The sequence below is a fragment of the Saccopteryx bilineata genome, chromosome 3 (assembly GCF_036850765.1).
Source record: "Saccopteryx bilineata isolate mSacBil1 chromosome 3, mSacBil1_pri_phased_curated, whole genome shotgun sequence".
In the NCBI taxonomy this organism is placed as follows: Eukaryota; Metazoa; Chordata; class Mammalia; order Chiroptera; family Emballonuridae; genus Saccopteryx; species Saccopteryx bilineata.
In genome coordinates, this window is record NC_089492.1 from 195,387,386 (window position 1) to 195,409,729 (window position 22,344).

Below are 22,344 nucleotides of genomic sequence, written 5' to 3' on the forward strand. Positions count from 1 at the left end.
AAGGCCAGTAGCCACAGCCACCATCACAGCCGCCTGGCCCATGCAGGTTTGCATTTGATTTGGACAGACGGTAATGAAACAACAGAGCCAAGAACTGGTGGGCCATTAGCTTTAATCCTAGTTTGTACCCGGCAGGCAAGAAATACACACAGTGGGAAAACACTTTCCTTTCCAGTCAGGGCTCCCAAAGCCACTGACTTATCTGAGTTTCCTAGAATAAAAGGTTTCTACCTCACCAGCCTTATTCACATCTGTTCCACATCTCCTCCTCTCTGCACAAACTGGCCTCTCCTTCATCACTCCGCCATCTTGGCTGCTTCTCCTCTCCTCCACATGGCCTTTTTCTGCTCTCCTCTCTAACACTAATCTCAGGAACTGAGAGAGAGCAAGCTCCCAGTCTCCCATTTTACAGTGTAGAAATCAAAACCTTTAATCCAATATACAAATAAGGAAGTCTCTGATACAAAGTCACTTAGGGTGGGAAAGGCTTAGTCTTAAAACTAAGCCTTAGGGCAGGGGTCCCCAAACTACCGCCCGCAGGCCACATGCGGCCCCCTGAGGCCATCTATCCGGCCCCCGCCGCACTTCAGAAGGGGCACCTCTTTCATTGGTGGTTAGTGAGAGGAGTCTAGTTCCTGTTGAAATATTGGTCAGTTTGTTGATTTAAATTTACTTGGTCTTTATTTTAAATATTGTATTTGTTCCTTTTTTTTTTTTTTTTTTTTTTTTTACTTTAAAATAAGATATGTGCAGTGTGCATAGGGATTTATTCATAGTTTTTTTTTTTATAGTCCGGCCCTCCAACGGTCTGAGGGACAGTGAACTGGCCCCCTGTGTAAAAAGTTTGGGGACCCCTGCCTTAGGGTATAACAACCCTGCCTGCTTACAGCCTGTCCCCCACACCTAATGCAAACTATAAGCGAGCAAACATATATATCATATTTACAAACTTATTTGACCAACAATACCCAACCCATATATATCAATGGTAAGGGCCACTTGTGAAAGGTTACTTGCAATCTACATTTAACATAGGTTAGTCAACTGGTAATAGCTATGTTGTAGTTTAAAGGTAACAGAAGAATTATTTTGTACAAAAAGATGCTTTAGTGAAATAATGTTTCTTTAAAAAAAAATATTTTATTGAGCCCTGGCCGGTTGGCTCAGTGGTAGAGCGTCGGCCTGGCGTGCAGGAGTCCCAGGTTTGATTCCCGGCCAGGGCACACAGGAGAAGCACCCATCTGCTTCTCCACTCCCCCCCTCCTTCCTCTCTGTCTCTCTCTTCCCCTCCCGCAGCCGAGGCTCCATTGGAGCAAAAAGATGGCCCGGGCGCTGTTGATGGCTCCTTGGCCTCTGCCCCAGGTGCTAGAGTGGCTCTGGTCACAACAGAGCGACGCCCCGGATGGGCAGTGCATCGCCCCCTGGTGGGTGTGCCGGGTGGATCCTGGTCGGGCGCATGCAGGAGTTTGTCTGACTGCCTCCCCGTTTCCAGCTTTGGAAAAGTAAAAAAAAAAAAAAAAAAAAAAAAAATATATATATATATATATAATTTATTGATTTTCGTAGAGAGGAGAGAGAGAAATAGAAAAAGAGGAAGTAAGGAGGAGCAGGAAACATCAGCTCCTACTTGCGTCTCATATGTGCCTTGACCAGGCAAGCCCAGGGTTTTGAACCAGCGACCTCAGCATTACAAGTTGATGCTTTATTCACTGCATTACCACAGGACAGGCAAAATAATGTTTTCTTAGTGATTATTACTAGTAGGTATAAAATTTTATAGTGCTTTTGCTTTTTTTAAATTTTCATTTTTGTTCTTTGTACTTTTATGCATTGTTTGATTTCATCCTAAGAACAATATTTTTAAGAGGAAGAAAGTAAAGATTCACAAGATAAATATGCTAAGATGCTTAACACTAGCTAATTTGGGGAAGTTGGAAAATAAACAATTGGTTTCTTCTTGACCTTTTGTACTTTTAAAATCTTCAAAGCTGAAAAATAACATTGCTTTATTTGGTGAAGAATGAAATCTTTCCTTACAAAGGCACAATATTTGGTGTTTTAAAAGCTAAAAAGTATTATCCCTCTGTTGGGTAAACAAATCTTTTTAGAGTTTGCTCCCTTTTATTGGAGCAGCGCCCTGTGTGTATAGTCCCTGGAAGAAGGCTGCGGGGGCTTGCCCTCTGGGTGGCACATTGCAGATTGCCTTCCTGCTTGGGAGGAGTAATTGTTTGCTATTGTTTGCTGGAGATGCGTTTTTTTTTTTTTCCCTCAGCCTGTTTTGTTGGGGAGTACAGAGGGAAAGTGCAGAGAGAGAGAGAGAGAGAGAGAGAGAGAGTTCTGAGGGGTTTAGAAGCCCTGCTGAGGCTTGTGGGGTCCTGTATGTCTGGTGCAGCCAGAGGGAGTAGGGGCTTTGGGAGCCCTGAGTGAGAGGGAAGCAGTCTTCCCTGCCTGCTTACTCGTCCTCCATTACAAGACTTTAAATTTATTTATTTATGTATTTATTCATTTTTTTAGAGAGGAGAGGGAGAGACAGAGAGAGAGAGAGAGGAGAGACAGAGAGAGAGAAGGGAGGGAGGAGCTGGAAGCATCAACTCCCATGTGTGCCTTGACCAGGCAAGCCCAGGGTTTCGAACTGGCGACCTCAGCATTTCCAGGTCGACGCTTTATCCACTGCGCCACCACAGGTCAGGCTTTAATTAACGGAATGGCCCACCATTTTCTGGCTCCACCAAACCCTTACCGTCTATCCAAACCCATTGAGAACCTGCATGGCCACGATGGTGGTGACCCCTGGCCTTACACCCTATTAAGGGATGTACAATAAGATATTCTGTGAAGAAGAGGTGCTCTCAACTCTGGCTACACATGGTGGAGGACATTTTTTACCAACGCCTGGGCCTCACTGCTGAGGCATTAATTCAGAATACCTGGGGCCTTGGCAGATTTGTTCAGTGGTAAAATGTTGGCCCAGTGTGTGGATGTCCCAGGTTCAATTCCTTGTCAGGGTACACAGGAGAAGCTGCCATCTGCTTCTCCAAGCCTCCCCTCTTGCTTCTCTCTCTCTCTTTCTCTTCCCCTCCTGCAGCCATTGCTGGATTGGAGTGAGTTGGCCCAGGGTGCTGAGGATGGCTCCATGGCCTCTGCCTCAGACGCTAGGAAGAGCTCAGTAGTTGAACAACAGAGCAATGCCCCAGATGGGTAGAGCATCACCCCCTAGTGGGCTTGCTGGGTGGATACTGGTCAAGGCACGTGCAGGAGTCTGTCTCTGTCTCCCCTCCTCGCACTGAATAGAAAAGAAAGAATATTTGGAAGATGAGGGGCACAGGTACTAGTACTTTTTTGAGTTCCACAGATGATTCTGCCTTGTGGCCAGAGTGGGGAACACTAATATATGTGGAGTCTTGAGTTGAAGATAAAAACTAAAGAATGAAATTGATTATTTTGTTGACTCGGTCCTCATTCATTACCTAATATTTCAATTAAGGTTTTGCTGTGAGGTAAAAAAACAAAACAAAAACAAATAAACATGAAACTTAGTGACTTGAAGAAAGTTTTTCCTGATTGTCTGAGTTCTTCTGGCCAGGGCCAGCTCCACTAGGGCTGGATGAGCTGGATGGCATCAATTGCCAGACCTAGGCTTCCTAGTGGACTCACCAAGGCTGCTTCACTCAGTAGTGTCAGGGGAGGGCAAACCCTAATCTGTGAATGTTTTCAAGTCTCTGCTGTGTCACATTTGCTAATATCCCATAGGCCAAAGCAAGTCACAAGGCCAAAGCCAGATTCAAGGTAGAGAAGAAACTTTCTCTACCTCTTGATAGAAAAGCTGCAAAGTCTTATTTAGTTATTTATTTTTGGTTAATTTTAATGAAGTGACATTGATAAATCAGGGTACATATGTTCAGAGAAAATATCTCTAGGTTATTTTGACATTTGATTATGCTGCATTCCCATCACCCAAAGTTCAATGTCTTCCGTCACCTTCTAACTGGTTTTCTTTGTGCCCCACCCCTCTCCCAACTCCCTCTATCTCCTCCCTTCCACCCTGTAACCCCCACACTCTTGTACATGTTTCTGAGTCTCATTTTTATGTCCCACCATTCCCTATGTATGGAATCATATAGTCCTTAGTTTTTTCTGATTTACTTATTTCGCTCAGTATAATGTTATCAAGGTCCATCCATGTTGTTGTAAATGATCCGATGTCATCATTTCTTATGGCTGAGTAGTATTCCATAGTATATATGTACCAATGCTTTTTAATTCACTCGTCCACTGACGGACACTTGGGCTGTTTCCAGATCTTCGCTATTGTGAACAATGCTTCCATAAACATGGGGGTACATTTCTTCTTTTCAAACAGTGCTATGGTGTTCTTGGGGTATATTCCTAACAGTGGTATAGCTGGGTCAAAAGGCATTTCAATTTTTAAGTTCTTGAGGAATCTCCATATTGTTTTCCACAGTGGCTGCACCAGTCTGCATTTCCACCAGCAGTGTAGGAGGGTTCCCTTTTCTCCACATGCTCGCCAGCACTTATTCTGTGTTGTTTTGTTGATGAAAGCCATTCTGACTGGTGTGAGGTGATATCTCATTGTGGTTTTAATTTGCATTTCGCTAATGATTAGTGATGTTGAGCATTTTTTCATATGCCTATTGGCCATCTGTATGTCCTCTTTGGAGAAGTGTCTATTTCTTTTGCCCATTTTTGGATTGGATTGTTTGTCTTCCTAGTATTAAGTTTTACATGTTCTTTATAAATTTTTTTATTAATCCCTTATCAAACGCATTGTCAAATATATTCTCCCATTGTGTAGTTTGTCTTTTTGTTCTGTTCTTATTGTCGTTAGCTGTGCAGAAGCTTTTTAGTTTGATAAAGTCCCATTTGTTTATCCTGTCTTTTATTTCACTTGCCTGTGGAGACAAATCGGCAAATATTGATATATTGCTGCGAGAAATGTCAGAGAGCTTACTGCCTATGTTTTCTTCTAAGATGCTTATGGTTTTACAGCTTACATTTAAGTCTTTTATCCATTTTGAGTTTATTTTTGTGAATGGTGTAAGTTGGTGGTCTAGTTTCATTTATTTGCAGGTAGCTGTCCAGTTTTCCCAACACCATTTGTTGAAGAGGCTGTCTTTACTCCAATGTATGCTCTTACCTCCTTTGTCAAATATCAGTTGTCCATAAAAGTGTGGGTTTATTTATGGGTTCTCAGTTCTGTTCCATTGATCTATATGTCTGTTCCTATGCCAGTACCAGGCTGTTTTGAGTACAATGGCTTTATAATATAACTTGATATCTGGAAGTATGATACCTCCCACTTTATTCTTCCTTTCTAAGATTGCTGAGGCTATTCGTGTTCTCTTTTGTTTCCATATAAATTTTTGGAATATGTGTTCTATATCTTTGAAGTAAGTCATTGGTATTTTAATCAATATTTCATTGAATTTATAAATTGCTTTGGGTAATATAGATATTTAATGATGTTTATTCTTCCTAACCATGAGCACGGTATATGCTTCCACTTGTTTGTATCTCCCCTGATTTCTTTTATCAATGTTTTATAATTTTCTGAGTACAGGTCTTTAATCTCCCTGGTTATATTGATTCCTAGGTACTTTATTTTTTTGGTTGCAATGGTAAAGGGGATTGATTCCTTAATTTTTCTTTCTGACAATTTATTGTTAGTGTATAAAAATGCCTCTGATTTCTGAGTATTTTTATATCCTGCCACCTTGCTGAATTCATTTATCAGGTCTAGTAGTTTTTTGACTGTGACATTAGGGTTTTCTATATACAATATCATATCATCTACAAATAATGATAGTTTTACTTCTTCTTTTCCAATTTGGATGCCTTTTATTTCTTTTTCTTGTCTGATTGCTGTGGCTAGGACTTCCAAAACTATGTTGAATAAGAGTGGTGAAAGGGGGCACCCCTGCCTTGTTCCTGATCTTAAGGGGATTGCTTTTAAATTTTGCCCATTGAGTATGATGTTGGCTGTGGGTTTGTCATAGATGGCCTTTATCATGTTGGGGTATGTTTTCTGTATTCCCACTTTGCTGAGAGTTTTGATCATGAAATGGTGCTGGATTTTATCAAATGCTTTTTCTGCATCTATTGAAATTATCATGTGTTTTTTCTCCTTTCTTTTGTTTATGTGATGAATCACATTGATTGATTTGCGAATTTTGTACCAGCCTTGCCTCCCAAGAATAAATCCCACTTGATCATGGTGTATGATTTTTTTCATATATTGCTGGATCCGGTTTGCTAATATTTTGTTGAGGATTTTAGCATCTATATTCATCAGGGATATTGGTCTATAATTTTCTTTCTTTGTATTGTCTTTGCCGGGTTTTGGAATCAGAATTATGCTTGCCTCATAAAAGAGCTTGGAAGTCTTCCTTCCTCCTGAATTTTTTGAAATAGCTTGAGAAGTATAAAAGTTAGTTCTTTGAATATTTGGTAGAATTCACTTATGAAGCCATCAGGCCCAGGACTTTTCTTTTTTGGGAGTTTTTTGATAAATGTTTAAATCTTACTTGTTGTAATTGGTCTGTTTAGGTTTTCTGATTCTTCCAGGTTAATTTTTGGAAGATTATATGTTTCAAAGAATTTGTCCATTTCATCTAGGTTGTCTAGTTTTTTGGCATACAGTTCTTCATAGTATTTTCTTACAGTATTTTGTATTTCTGTTGTGTCAGTGGTTATTTCTCCACTCTCATTTCTAATTTTATTTGAGTCCTTTCTCTTTTTTTCTTAGTGAGTCTCATTAAAGGTTCATCGATCTTGTTTACCTTTTCAAAGAACCAGCTCCTGGTTTCATTGATTCTCTGTATTGTTTCTTTAGCCTCTGTGTCATTTATTTCTGCTCTGATCTTTATTATTTCCTTTCTTTGACTAGCTCTGGGCTTTACTTCCTATTCTTTTTCTAGTTCTTTTAGATGTAGGGTCAGGTTTTTTATTTGAGCTTTTTCTAGCTCTTGAGGTATGCCTGTCATGCTATGAACTTCCCTCTCAGGACTGCTTTTGCTGTGTACCATTAATTTTGAGTTGATATATGCTCATTATCGTTCGTTTCTAGGAATTTTTAAATTTCTTCTTTGATCTCATTGTTTACCCATTCTTTATTTAATAACATGCTATTCAGTTTCCAAGTGTTTGAGTATTTTTCAGTTTTTCTGTTGTGGTTGATTTCTAGTTTCATGCCATTGTGATCAGAGAAAGTGCTCAATATGATTTCAACCTTCTTAACTTTGTTGAGACTGCTTTTGTGCCCTAACATGTGGTCTATTCTAGAGAATGTACCATGAACACTTGAAAAGAATGTATAGTCTGCTGTTTTAGGGTGAAAGGTTCTGAAGATATCTATTAAATCAAGTTGATCTAGTATGTCCGTTAAGTCTGCTGTTTCTTTGTTAATTTTCTTTCTTGAGGATCTATCTAGTGATGTTAGTGGGGTATTGAAATCCCCTACTATTATAGTATTGCTGTTGATCTCGCCCTTTAAATCCATCAAAGTCTGCTTTATATATTTAGGTGCTCCTATATTAGGTGCATAGATATTTATAACGATTATATATAATTCCTGTTGGATTGCTCCCTTTATCATTATGTAGTGACCTTCTTTATGTCTTACTATAGTCTTTGTTTTAAAGTACATTTTGTCTGATATAAGTATTGCTACCCCAGCTTTTTTTTTTCATTTCCATTTGTGTGAAATATTTTTTCCATCCTTTTATCTTCAGTCTATGAGCATCTTTTGTTTTAAGGTGTGTCTCTTGTAGATAGCATATGTATGGGTCCTGTTTTCTTATCCACTCAACTACCCTATGTTTTTTGATTGGATCATTTAATCCATTTACATTTAAGGTTATTATTGATATGTAATTGTTTATTGCCATTTTATTCTTTAAAACTGTATTCCTCTTTTGCTATATTCTTTTTCTCCTTTGATCTGTTTACAACAGGCCCCTTACTCTTTCTTGCAGCCTTGGTTTGGTTGTAGTGAATTCCTTGAGTTTTTTTATTGTCTGGAAAGCTTTTAATTTCTTCTTCAATTTTAAATGATAGCTTTGCTGGATAAAATAGTCTTGGTTGTAGGCTCTTGTTCTGCATTACTTTGAATATTTCTTGCCATTCCCTTCTGGCCTCAAGTGTTTCTGTTGAGAAGTCGGAAGTCATCTTTATGGGGCTCCTTTGTAGGTGATAGTCTTTTTTTCTCTAGCAACTTTTAATATTTTCTCTTTATCACTTAGCTTTGGTATTTTAATTATGATGTGTCTTGGTGTTGATTTCTTTGAGTTTCTCCTTAATGGAGTTCTCTGTGCTTCTTGAACATGTGAGATGTTTTCCTGCCTTAATTGAGGGAAGTTTTCAGCTATGATATGCTTGATCAAAGTCTCTATCCCTTGTTCTTTCTCTTCTTCTTCAGGAACCCCTATGATGAGGATGTTTTTTCTCTTCATGTTGTCACAGAGCTCTTTTAGAGTTTCCTCAGACTTTTTGAGTCTCTTTTCTTTTTTCTGCTCTGCTTCCATGCCTTTATTTATCTTGTCCTTTAACTCGCTCATTTGATTCTCAGCTTCATCCATCCTGCTTTTAATTCCTTTTATTGTGTTCTTCATTTCTGATAATGTATTTGTCATTTCTGACTGATTCTTTTTTATTATTTCAATGTCCTTTTTTATATTTGTTATCTCTTTATTTAGGTGTTTGTAATGATCATCTATTGTTGTTCTAATATCTTTGAGCATCCTAACAATCGTTCTTTTAAAATCTGCATCTGGTAAATTGGTTATATCTGATTCATTCAGGTCCTTTTCTGGGGATTTCTCTTGATTCATTTGTTTTGCATTTCTCTGCCTTCTCATTTTGTCTTTGTAAAGGAAGGTTTTGGCTACTGGAGTCCACTGGGTGTGGCCTCTGTTCCCTAGGTATGGTCTGTCTGCAGGCCTGCCACCCCCTCTGCTGTTGCTGCCTAGGGCATTTGGGTATGGGCGTTGGTGGTGCCTGCCCACTGGAGCTGTTGCTGTGGTTTCCGCCTCTTCTTCATGGGAGTGGCTGTGATCACTTGCTTGGGTGTACAAGACTTGGTGGCCTTAGCCTTTGCCCCACCCCCGTGGGTGGCATTATGCTTGGCCCTGAGGGCAGTGGCAAACACCTTTGAGCTGCGGGTCTCCACCTGTTTCCGGGTTTTCACCCCACTCTTGCAGGAGGAGCCCACTCGTGGGACGGCCGCAAGCCTTGGCTCCACCGGCCAGTTGGGACTGCATGCCCATGCTCAGTAGCAGGACTCTGCCTGTTTTGGGTTTTTGGCTCCACCCCCGTGGGAGGAGCCAGCTCTCAATTCAGGCCACAAGCCTTGGTTCCTCAGGCGGGGCAAGGCTGTGCTCCTGCGCCCTTGTTCAAGGGCTGGTCTCCACCCCTTCCGGGGTTCCCACCCTCTCCCACAGCTGGACTTGGCCACTTTTGCACGCTCCCTCCTCCCCAGCCGGGCAAGACTGAGCTCACACCTGGGGCTAGTGGTGGCCAGCCCGCTTCCGCCCTTGCCGACAGAACCGCGCTTCTGGGTCCCGCTGCCGGCCGCCTTCAGCCATATGGGGTGCGGGCGCTGCAGCTCAGACCCTAACATTCACTACTGTAGTTCAGAAAGCTCCTTCCTTCTAAGCGATTCTGCAATTAGTGCTGCATGAGAGCTTGTTTGGCTGGTGTCCTGCTTTCCTTTGCTGGTATTGCTGTTTCCAGGGGAAATATTCACTTCAGATTTGGGGAGTGACTCGTCCCAGTGAATAGGGTGGTTGTCTCTCAAAATGTTTCTCCCTATGCCTCCTAGATTACACTCTCTTCCTGCTACTCTAGTCCTCTCCTCTCTCCCTGTACCCCAGAACCCTGGGTGAGTGGTTGTGAGAGAGGTGTTCTGCGTGGTTTCTTTAAGAAGTGTCCTGGGTCTGAGAAATCAGTCTCTTTCTTACAAATAATATCCTGTCTTGTTTCCAGCTAAATACTGTCTATATGCCTCTTCTAGGCTCTGGGGCTGCAGGCTGAGGCTTTGTTCCTGGGACTCAGGACCCTCCCCTCTCTGCTAAACTCACTTCCCACCACGTGAGTCTCTCCCAGCTGTTGTTCGCTGTGGGGAGCTGGGCAACACTCTCCGCGTTTCCCCTTTTCCTACCAGTCTCGGTGTGGCTTCTTCAGTGTTCCTTGGTTGAAGAGTCCTCTTAGTTTAGTCCAAAGTTGGTTTTTCCAGATGATAGTTCTTAAAATTAGTTTGTAATCCACTTTGTTTCTGAGAGGTGGATGTTGGTATGTCCGCCTACTCCAGCGCTATATTGTCTTCTGCAAAGTCTTATTGAATGAAGGTTGTATATAGCAGTGGGATAAATTCATTAGTATCTTTTGTATCTATGTTCTTTTTTTTTAGCAAAAACAGTTGATTAAAGCAAGATAGTTACTGGGATATTTTCTAAAAGAACATTTTTGTATTTAATTTTGGGAATGTGCATTTAACTTACATTATAAAAGAAATATACAGTAGTTAAGCAATTTATGTAATTTACTTACCCTCAGCAGTTATAAAATTAACATTTAAAAAATGAGTAAAATACAGAAAATGACAAAGGCTAAAATAAAAGTCAAAAATAAACTCAATTCTCAGGTAATATTTTTGTATATTTCTTTCCTTCTTTATTTTCATGTAAAAGCATATATTTTTACATGCTTTTTACTGTTTTTATAATTGGTTCTCCCCATGTAACAGTATGTTATGGTTTTTCCATGTCACGAAGAATTTAATTCTTCACCACAATTTATAATAGCTCTGTAGTTTGCCATCATTTGAATATGCTATCATTTATTTGGCAAAGTCTCAAATGAAGGGCATTTACAATATCTTACCAGTAATAGTTCTTTGTTTTATGAATAAAATTAAGAATTAGTGATGACTGATGCTTTTATAGCACTTCCTATGAGCCCAAGCACCATTCGGACTGTTTTAGGTATCTTGTGCGTTTACCAACAACTCCATGAGGTACGTTGTCACCCTCCTTGATCAACAGGGAAAGTGAGGAACAGAGAGATGAAATTGCCTGTCAATGGTCTCTCTGCTAATAATGGAGAGTAGGCACTGAACCTGGGCAATTTAGTAACAGTCTCTCCTTCTAATTGCCCTATTACATGGCTTCTTCAATAATAATTTACAAATAACTTTCTTAGGACAAATTCCAGTCTTAACACCTGAAATGCTGCATCAGAGCAGTGGTTCCCAACCTTTTTTGGGCCATGGACCGTTTTTTTTTGTTTTTGTTTTTTTTTTTTCTGTATTTTTCTTGAAGCCGGAAACAAGGAGAGACAGACAGTCAGACAGACTCCCGCATGCGCCCCGACCGGGATCCACCCAGCACGCCCACCAGGGGGCGATGCTCTGCCCACCAGGGGGCGATGCTCTGCCCCTCTGGGGCGTCGCTCCGTTGCTACCAGAGCCACTCCAGCGCCTGGGGCAGAGGCCGAGGAGCCATCCCCAGCGCCTGGGCCATCTTTGTTCCAGTGGAGCCTCGGCTGCAGGAGAGGAAGAGAGAGACAGAGAGGAAGGAGAGGGGGAGGGGTGGAGAAGCAGATGGGTGCCTCTCCTGAGTGCCCTGGCCGGGAATCGAACTCGGGACCTCTGCACGCCAGGCCGACGCTCTACCACTGAGCCAACCAGCCAGGGACCATGGACCGGTTTAATGTCAGAAAATATTTTCACGGACCGGCCTTTAGGGTGGGATGGATAAATGTATCACGTGACTGAGACAAGCATCAAGAGTGAGTCTTAGATGGATGTAAGAGGGAATCTGGTCATTTTTTAAAAATAAAACATCATTCAGACTTAAATATAAATAAAACAGAAATAATGTAAGTTATTTATTCTTTCTCTGTGGACTGGTACCAAATGGCCCATGGACCGGTACCGGTCTGCACCCCCGGGGGTTGGGGACCACTGTGTCAGAGGATACACACATATTTAAGGTTTTTGATGCAAAGTGTCATATTTGCTCTTTCCAAAATTGCACCTGTTTATACTTCAACTGACAGATCTGAAACTCATGTTTCCCCTTCCCCTCTCCACTAGCCAGTGTTATCATTTTCTAAGCCTTGGCCAGCTGATAGGTATAAAGAGAGGAGCAGGGCAGGGGATATATGGGAAATCTCTGTGCCTCCTGCACAATTTTTCTGTAAACAGCTCTAAACAAAACAATTAAATAGGAGAAGAATTTTAGAATTTAAACGTTGGTGATTATAGATCTTAACAAGTTTGAGCTTGTTTTCTTTAACATTCACATGTATAATTAGAGTTTACAAATGTATTTTGGATAATAAACACTTGAAACTTGTTTTTTCAAACAGTCAATTAAGCCCATTTCCCTCAAACTGTTTACAAAGAAGCATAAAGGGTTACTAACTTTGGCAAAACATAAGAAACAAGTCAGGGAGGCAAATACAGATTTGAGAATATAAGATTATTCAACCAGTTTTGCAAATATTAAAGCACAAAATTAAAACATCTTTTATTTTAAAAACTCATATAATTAAATACTTGTTAAGCAAAAAACACATAAGGTATATAACATTATTTCCTCTACATAAATTTGTGTATCTTAAATTTAATGCAAAACACCAGGTTTCAACTGCAATGTGATAATATCATAACATACTTGGTGAATATATCAATAGATGTAATGGGATGAATATTTAAATAGACCTTATAGATCATATCAAGTTTTTATTTGGTCATTATTGTTATAACTTTTAGTGTTTTCCTTTATTCATTGGACTAACCCAATTTTAAAAATAATATCCACAACCAAGGCACATATAGTACAGCTTTTTCTGAGAAAATGAAATAGCATAGTCTTTTTTTTTTAAGACTTTATTTATTGATTTGAGAGAGAGAGAGAGAAAAGAGCAGGCGAGGAGTAGTTGTTTCTCATATGTGTCTTGACCGGGCAAGCCTGGGGTTTTGAACCAGTGACCTCAGCATTTGAGGTCAACATTCTATCCACTGTGCCACCACAGGTCTTTATTGTGTCATTAAAAGAGTTGTTGTCTCCTGATTGGTGGTGGCATAATGGATACAGCATCGACATGGAATGCTGAGGTCCCAGGTTCGAAACCCCAAAGCTGCCAGCTTGAGTGTGGGATCATCAACATGATCCCATGGTTGCTGGCTTGAAGCCCAAGGTCACTGGATTGAAGCCCAAGGTCACTGGCTTGAGCAAGGGGTCATTGGCTCAGCTGGAGCCGCTGGTCAAACCACGTATGAGAAGTAATCAATGAACCACTAAAAGTGCCACAACTACAAGTAGATGCTTCTCATCTCTCTCCCTTCCTGTCTCTGTCTCTCAAAAGAAAGAAAAAAAAAGAGTTGTGGTTAAACAAGCAAACACTTAAAATTACTACAACTCATATATGATAAAGTTACAAAGGACAGTTTTATCTGGTGCATTTGCACTGTAATTAAAGAAATCTAGATAATGTGAATAAAATGTGCTTGATTATTAAGACGTGAAATTCCCAATTAACACTTGGCTGTGGTTAGGAGCAGTGCATTTGTTCTCATATTTTATATCATCCTGATATAAACAGTGGTTCCTTGAGATACGAGCAGACCAACATACGAATTTTTTAAGATATGAGCTGCAACTCAGTTCATATTTTTGTTCGAGATCTGAGCGAAATTCCGAGATATGAGTTGTGATTCGGGAAGCTGCCGCTAGTTGGCGCGTTGGTGCACAGGTCCAGTATCAGCGGCATAGCACCAGCATCTCATTGTTTCTCATGTGTTACCCACAGAATCAAGTCGAGTCTAGTGCACTGTACTCGTTCTTGCATCATTTTTGCATTTTTTACTAACTTTTTTTATATGCTATCATGAGGCCAAAGAAAGTGAGTATAAAGGACAGTGGTGAGAAGAAGAAAAGAATGATGTCGATAGAAATAAAGCAAGAAATAATAGAAAAACGTGAGTGTGGTGTACAGTGATTGAATTGTCAAGGCTGTACGTCACAGGCATCCCCAAACTACAGCCTGCAGGCCGCATGCGGCCCCCTGAGGTCATTTATCCGGCCCCCCGCTGCACTTCCAGAAGGGGCACCTCTTTCATTGGTGGTCAGTGAGAGAAACACTGTATGTGGTGGCCCTCCAACGGTCTGAGGGACAGTGAACTGGCCCCCTGTGTAAAAAGTTTGGGGACCCCTGCTACGACCACAATACATCTACAATTTGTACCATCCTTAAGCAAAAGGATGCAATCAAAAGCGCAAATCCAGTGAAAGGAACTACAATTCTGTCCCAATTAAGGACAAAAATCCATGAAGAAATGAAGAAGCTTCTGCTGGTGTGGGTGAAAGAGAAAGAGCTGCAGGAGATACAGTGACAAAGACTGTAATATGTGAAAAGGCACGTATTATTTATGGCGACTTGAAGAAGAAAGAACTATCAACCTCAAAAAAGGCAGCAGAAGATACGTTTAAGGCAAGTCAAGGTTGGTTTGAAAATTTCAAGAAGAGATCTGGCATCCACTCAGTGGTGAGGCATGGTGAAGCTGTGAGTGCTGACGTTAAGGCAGATGAGGAGTACGTTGCATGTTTTGCTGCGCTTATCACAAAGGAAGGCTACATGGGATTTCAGACCATGCCTATATATGGACATAGGAGGCTTCAAGCTCCAAGTTTTTGTTTGGAAATTGTAGCATTCTACAGTTTTCAAAGTCATCAGTCCATCTCTTCCTCCACCCACATACAGTTTGTCATCTAACACTGAGAACTGAACTGTGGCCTCCTCCCAGGAGTCCACATATTTATACGGAGATCATACTTTTCAATGTTTGTTGCTCCTTCAGTTGAATCCATTCCTCCAGTAGCACATAATGTACCAACAGTTGACCTCCTAGGTTTTGTCCAAGGACTCTGTAACATGGGTCATTTCTCTGGTAATAAATGATAGTTCATCTGCTTCCATAAGGAGTATCTGGCATTCTATATCATCCCAAAAAAGTGCATTATTTTCCACATCTGACAGAACTGTGGTGCAAGAAGGGTTAGCCTAACATAAGCCAAAAATTTATTGAGCTCTGTCTCTGGTCTAAATCATGAATGACCCAAGTAAGAAGCATGTTCATTATTGTCTCCTCATTAGAAATGTTCATGTCATCCCTGACCAAGAGCTTTGCAGTTTCAAATTACTCCATGAAATGTTCCATTGTGTAATTGTGAGCCACTTGATGCAAATATGTACAATCTCAGACATCAGCAAAAGAACGGATTCCAAGATAGTTGGATGGGTAAAGCTATTTCATTAAAAACTTACAGCTTGCTTCCCCAACCTGGGAAAGCTGAAGAAGACACAGAAAATAGGCACTCAGTATTACCTTCTTTTAATTATGGTGGCCTGTAAGCACAGGCATACTGAATCAGGGATCACAGGGAATTCTGTTCCACACCTCCCCCCCCCCTTTTTTTTTTTACCTTCTTGTCTTGCTTCCCCGACACCATGAGTAAACAGCAGTAAAATAATCTGAGACAGAGGGGAGTGCGCTGATTTTTTTGTTGTTGTTGTATTTTTCTGAAGCTGTAAACGGGGGAGGCAGGCAGTCAGACAGACTCCCGCATGCGCCCAACCGGGATCCACCTGGCACGCCCACCAGGGGGCGATGCTCTGCCCATCCGGGGCGTTGCTCTGTCTCGACCAGAGCCACTCTAATGCCTGGGGCAGAGGCCAAGGAGCCATCCCCAGCGCCCGGGCCATCTTTTTGCTTCAGTGGAGCTTCGGCTGCAGGAGGGGGAGTGAGAGAGAGGAAGGAGAAGGGGAGGGGTGGAGAAGCAGACAGGTGCCTCTCCTCTGTGCTCCGGCCGAGAATTGAACCCGGGACTTCTGCACGCCAGGCCGACACTCTACCACTGAGCCAACCGGCCAGGGCCTAGTGTGCTGATTTTTGAGCTGGAATTCTGTGATCACCAGCCACGAGAATTACATCCCATAATTGTTTATGTCTCAGATAGTTTTCCACCTTGCTAATTGTTTGCTCAGCATGGACCAGGGCTCGGAAAAATTCATCTCATGAACACAGCTCCACAGTGTGGCAGATGGTCATGTCTGACCCACGTGGGACTCCCAAAGCAGTCGCAGCAGCCTCTGGGTGAGAGATGGGAGCCAGTGGAGAGGTGGAGGATGCCTCCAACATCTTCCTGGAAGCCTCCCCCTCCATCAAGCTGCACCAGGACCAGGACCAGTGAGGACGGAGGCAGAGTAAACTCTTCCATCTATCGGGAGGGGCTCGAAGGCGAGTGCCTTAATTAGATAATAGGTCAGCAACAACATTTGGTCAAAGAATAACTGAAAGAAATATATATCAATAGTATATTCTCCTGGTGAATTCAAATGATAATGGCATTTCTTGCTAGTTTCTGCTTTCTTATTGTTTATATCTCTTTCTGTTCCTTTTGAGAGTGTAGCTATTAGGCGAGGAATGTGGTAAGTGTGCGCCAAAGCTCAAAATCTATTGCTTGAAATGGACAATTCATCATCTTCATTGAGGGATCAGGAATGATGCGTGCTTTCTTTCTGTCCCCAGGTCCCAGAACAGTGTTTATTAATACCAAATGCTCAAGAATTATTTTAACAAATAAAAAGTATAATATGTTAAAGGATTTGTTTATGAGTTCCATATGTGGTGAACAAGAGGTCTTCCTTCTTTTTTTCTTTTTTTTTTAATAAATTTTTATTAATGGTAATGGGATGACATTAATAAATCAGGGTACATATATTCAAAGAAAATATGTCTAGGTTATTTTGTCATTAAATTATGTTGCATACCCCTCGCCCAAAGTCAGATTGTCCTCCGCCACCCTCTATCTAGTTCTCTGTGCCCCTCCCCCTCCCCCTAACTCTCTCCCTCCCTCCCTCCCATGCCCTCCCTCCCCCCACCCCTGGTAACCACCACACTCTTGTCCATGTCTCTTAGTCTCATTTTTATGTTCCACCAATGTATGGAATCATGTAGTTCTTGTTTTTTTTCTGATTTACTTATTTCACTCCTTATAATGTTATCAAGATCCCACCATTTTGCTGTAAATGATCTGATGTCATCATTTCTTATGGCTGAGTAGTATTCCATAGTGTATATGTGCCACATCTTCTTTATCCAGTCTTCTATTGAAGGGCTTTTTGGTTGTTTCCATGTCTTGGCCACTGTGAACAGTGCTGCAATGAACATGGGACTACATGTGTCTTCACGTATCAATGTTTCTGAGGTTTTGGGGTATATACCCAGTAGAGGGATTGCTGGGTCATAAGGTAGTTCTATTTGCAGTTTTTTGAGGAACCACCATACTTTCCTCCATAATGGTTGTACTACTTTACAGTCCCACCAACAGTGAATGAGGGTTCCTTTTTCTCCACAGCCTCTCCAACATTTGCTATTACCCGTCTTGTTGATAATAGCTAATCTAACAGGAGTGAGGTGGTATCTCATTGTAGTTTTGATTTGCATTTCTCTAATAACTAATGAAGCTGAGCATCTTTTCATATATCTGTTGGCCATTTGTATCTCTTCCTGGGAGAAGTGTCTGTTCATGTCTTCTTCCCATTTTTTTATTGGATTGTTTGTTTGTTTGTTGTTGAGTTTGATGAGTTCTTTGTAAATTTTGGATATTAGGCCCTTATCTGAGCTGTTGTTTGAAAATATCATTTCCCATTTAGTTGGCTGTCTGTTTATTTTTTTTTATTTTTATTTTTTTTAAATGTCTATTTTTTTTAATTTTTTTTTTATTCCTTTTTAGAGAGGACAGAGAGAGGGAGACAGAGACAGAGAGAGAGAGAGAGAAGGGGGGAGGAGCTGGAAGCATCAACTCCCATATGTGCCTTGACCAGGCAAGCCCAGGGTTTCGAACCAGCGACCTCAGCATTTCCAGGTCGACATTTTATCCACTGCGCCACCACAGGTCAGGCTGTCTGTTTATTTTGATATCAGTTTCTCTTGCTGAGCAAAAACTTTTAATTCTGATGTAGTCCCATTCATTTATCTTTGCCTTCACTTCTCTTGCCATTGGAGTCAAGTTCATAAAATGTTCTTTAAAACCCAGGTCCATGATTTTAGTACCTATGTCTTCTTCTATGTACTTTATTGTTTCAGGTCTTATATTTAGGTCTTTGATCCATTTTGAATTAATTTTAGTACACGGGGACAGGCTGTAGTCGAGTTTCATTCTTTTGCATGTGGCTTTCCAGTTTTCCCAACACCATTTGTTGAAGAGGCTTTCTTTTCTCCATTGTGTGTTGTTGGCCCCTTTATCAAAGATTATTTGACCATATATATGTGGTTTTATTTCTGGGCTTTCTATTCTGTTCCATTGGTCTGAGTGTCTATTTTTCTGCCAATACCATGCTGTTTTGATTATCGTGGCCCTATAATATAGTTTAAAGTCAGGTATTGTAATGCCCCCAGCTTCATTCTTTTTCCTTAGGATTGTTTTGGCTATTCGGGGTTTTTTATAGTTCCATATAAATCTGATGATTTTTTGTTCCATTTCTTTAAAAAATCTCATAGGGATTTTGATGGGAATTGCATTAAATTTGTATATTGCTTTGGGTAATATGGCCATTTTGATTATATTTATTCTTCCTATCCAAGAACAAGGAATATTTTTCCATCTCATTGTATCTTTTTCGATTTCCCTTAACAATGCTTTGTAATTTTCATTATATAGGTCCTTTACATTCTTTGTTATGTTTATTCCTAGGTATTTTATTTTTTTTGTTGCAATCGTGAAGGGGATTATTTTTTTGAGTTCGTTTTCTAATATTTCATTGTTGGCATATAGAAAGGCTATGGAATTTTGTATGTTAATTTTGTATCCTGTGACCTTACTGTATTGGTTTATTGTTTCTAATAATCTTTTTGTGGAGTCCTTCGGGTTTTCGATGTATAGGATCATATCATCAGCAAAAAGTGATACCTTTACTTCTTCTTTTCCGATATGGATGCCTTTTATTTCTTTGTCTTGTCTGATTGCTCTGGCCAGAACTTCTAGCACCACGTTAAATAAGAGTGGAGAGAGTGGACAACCCTGTCTTGTTCCTGATTTAAGGTAGAAAGTCCTCAGTTTTATGCCGTTTAATAGGATGTTGGCTGATGGTTTATCATATATGGCCTTTATCATGTTGAGATATTTTCCTTCTATACCCATTTTGTTGAGAGTCTTAAACAAAAAATTGTGTTGTATTTTATCAAAAGCCTTTTCTGCATCTATTGATAAGATCATGTGGTTTTTGTTCTTTGTTTTGTTGATATGGTGTATTACGTTAACCGTTTTGCATATGTTGAACCATCCTTGAGATTCTGGGATGAATCCCACTTGATCATGATGTATTATTTTTTTAATATGTTGTTGTATTCGGTTTGCCAGTATTTTGTTTAGTATTTTAGCATCTGTATTCATTAGAGATATTGGTCTGTAGTTTTCTTTCTTTGTGCCATCCTTACCAGGTTTTGGTATGAGGGTTATGTTGGCCTCATAAAATGTGTTTGGAAGTATTGCTTCTTCTTCAATTTTTTGGAAGACTTTGGGTAGAATAGGAACCAAGTCTTCTTTGAATGTTTGATAGAATTCACTAGTATAACCGTCTGGGCCTGGACTTTTATTTTTGGGGAGGTTTTTAATAGTTTTTTCTATTTCCTCCCTGCTGATTGGTCTGTTTAGGCTTTCTGCTTCTTCATGACTCAGTCTAGGAAGGTTGTATTGTTCTAGGAATTTATCCATTTCTTCTAGATTGTTGTATTTGGTGGCATATAATTTTTCATAGTATTCTACAATAATTCTTTCTATATCTATGATGTCTGTGGTGATCTCTCCTCTTTCATTTTGGATTTTATTTATTTGAGTCCTGTGTCTTTTTTCCTTGGTGAGTCTTGCCAAGGGTTTGTCAATTTTGTTAATCTTTTCAAAGAACCAGCTCCTTGTTTTATTGATTTTTTCTATAGTTTTTCTGTTCTCTATTTCATTTATTTCTGCTCTGATTTTTATTATCTCCTTTCTTCGGCTGGTTTTGGGTTGTCTTTGTTCTTCTTTTTCTAGTTCCTTAAGGTGTGAAGTTAAGTGGTTTATTTCGGCTCTCTCTTGTTTGTTCATATAGGCCTGAAGTGATATGAACTTTCCTCTTATTACTGCTTTTGCTGCATCCCAGAGATTCTGATATGTCGTATTTTCATTTTCATTTGTCTGTATATATCTTTTGATCTCTGCGCTTATTTCTTCTTTGACCCATTCATTTTTTAGAAGCATGTTGTTTAGTTTCCACATTTTTGTGTTTTTTTCCCCCTCTTTTTTGCAGTTGAATTCTAGTTTCAAGGCTTTATGATCAGAAAATATGCTTGGTACAATTTCAATTTTTCTAAATTTGCTGATATTGTCTTTGTGGCCCAACATATGGTCAATTCTTGAGAATGTTCCATGTACACTAGAGAAAAATGTATACTCTGTCGCTTTGGGATGAAGTGTCCTGTAGATGTCTATCATATCCAGGTGTTCTAGTATTTCGTTTAAGGCCACTATATCTTTATTGATTCTCTGTTTGGATGACCGATCTAGAGCCATCAGCGGTGTATTGAGGTCTCCAAGTATGATTGTATTTTTGTTAGTTTTTGTTTTAAGGTCAATAAGTAGCTGTCTTATATATTTTGGTGCTCCTTGGTTTGGTGCATATATATTAAGGATTGTTATATCTTCTTGATTCAACTTCCCCTTAATCATTATGAAATGACCATTTTTGTCTCTGAGTACTTTTTCTGTCTTGTAGTCAGCATTATTAGATATGAGTATTGCTACACCTGCTTTTTTTTGGGTGTTGTTTGCTTGGAGTATTGTTTTCCAGGCTTTCACTTTGAATTTGTTTTTATCCTTGTTGCTTAGATGTGTTTCTTGTAGGCAGCATATAGTTGGATTTTCTTTTTTAATCCATTCTGCTACTCTGTGTCTTTTTATTGGTAAGTTTAATCCATTTACATTCAGTGTAATTATTGACACTTGTGGGTTCCCTACTGCCATTTTATAAATTGCTTTCTGTTAGTTTTGTATCTAGTTTGATTCTTCTCTTTTGTTTTTCTATCATTTGTTTTTGTTTGTTTGTGTTCCATACTTCTTTCCTCTGTTGCTACCTTTTTTAAGTCAAGTGTTTTTGTGGTGGTTTTTTTAAGGGTGGTTACCATTAAGTAATGAAAAGGGTACCTACCATATTCATTGTAGTACCCTATCTTATAAGTATTTCTGCACTTCATCATCCTTTGCTACTGTTAATCTCCATCCTCTCCCCCCTTTTTTTCCTTTGTTGTCACAGTTTAAGTTTGGTTTTATTGTGTTCTTGGTGGAGCTGTTACTTGTGGTGTTGTTTTCTTTTGTTCTTTGAATCTGGTTGGAAAACCCCCCTTAGTATTTCCTGGAGTGGGGGCTTTCTGTTGATAAATTCTCTCATCTTTTCTGTATTTGTGAATGTTTTTATATCTCCTTCATACTTGAAGGATAGCTTTGATGGGTATAGTATTCTTGGCTGAAAGTTCCTCTCTTTCAGGGCTTTAAATATTGGGGTCCACTCTCTTCTAGCTTGTAGTTTCTGCTGAGAAATCTGATGATAATCTAATAGGCCTTCCTTTATATGTTGTACTCTTCTTTTCCCTGGCTGCCTTGAGAATTTTTTCTTTGTCATTGGTTTGTGTCATCTTTATTATGATGTGCCTTGGAGTGGGTTTGTTGGGGTTAAGAAAACTTGGTGTTCTGTTTGCTTCTTGAATTTGAGGCTTTAGTTCCTTCCACAGGCTTGGGAAGTTCTCGTCTATTATTTGTTTGAGTATATTCTCCATTCCATTTTCTTTCTCTTCTCCCTCTGATATACCTATTATTCTTATGTTATTCTTTCTGATGGAGTCAGACAATTCCTGTAGGGCTTTCTCGTTTTTTATTATTTTTGAGTCTCTTTCTTCTTCTCTCTGTTGTGCCTCAAGTTGTTTGTTTTCTGTTTCACTAATCCTATCTTCAATCTGGGCTGTTCTGTTAGCTAAGCTTGTTACCTCGTTTTTCAGCTCGTGAATTGAGTTTTTCATTTCTGTTTGATTTGTTTTAATAGTTTCAATTTCCTTGGTAATATATTCTTTGTGTTCATTGAGCTGTTTTCTGATCTCCCTATATTGCCTTTCTGTGTTTTCTTGTATATCTCTGAGTATTTTTAAGATTTCTATTTTAAATTCTCTGTCATTTAGCTCCAAGGCTTCCAATATGTTAAGTCTTTTCTCCATAGATTTTTCCACATCTATTTGTG

General features: G+C 39.8%; 1 protein-coding gene and 1 pseudogene across 4 annotated transcripts in view; one reads left to right on the top strand and one right to left on the bottom strand.

Annotated features, from left to right (window-relative positions):
• The window catches only part of GCNT2 (glucosaminyl (N-acetyl) transferase 2 (I blood group)), a 139,946-nt gene that overhangs the window by 99,536 nt on the left and 18,066 nt on the right, over positions 1-22,344 (top strand). The window lies entirely within an intron of this gene.
• On the bottom strand, positions 14,560-16,313 carry LOC136328690 (kelch-like protein 5 pseudogene; annotated as a pseudogene).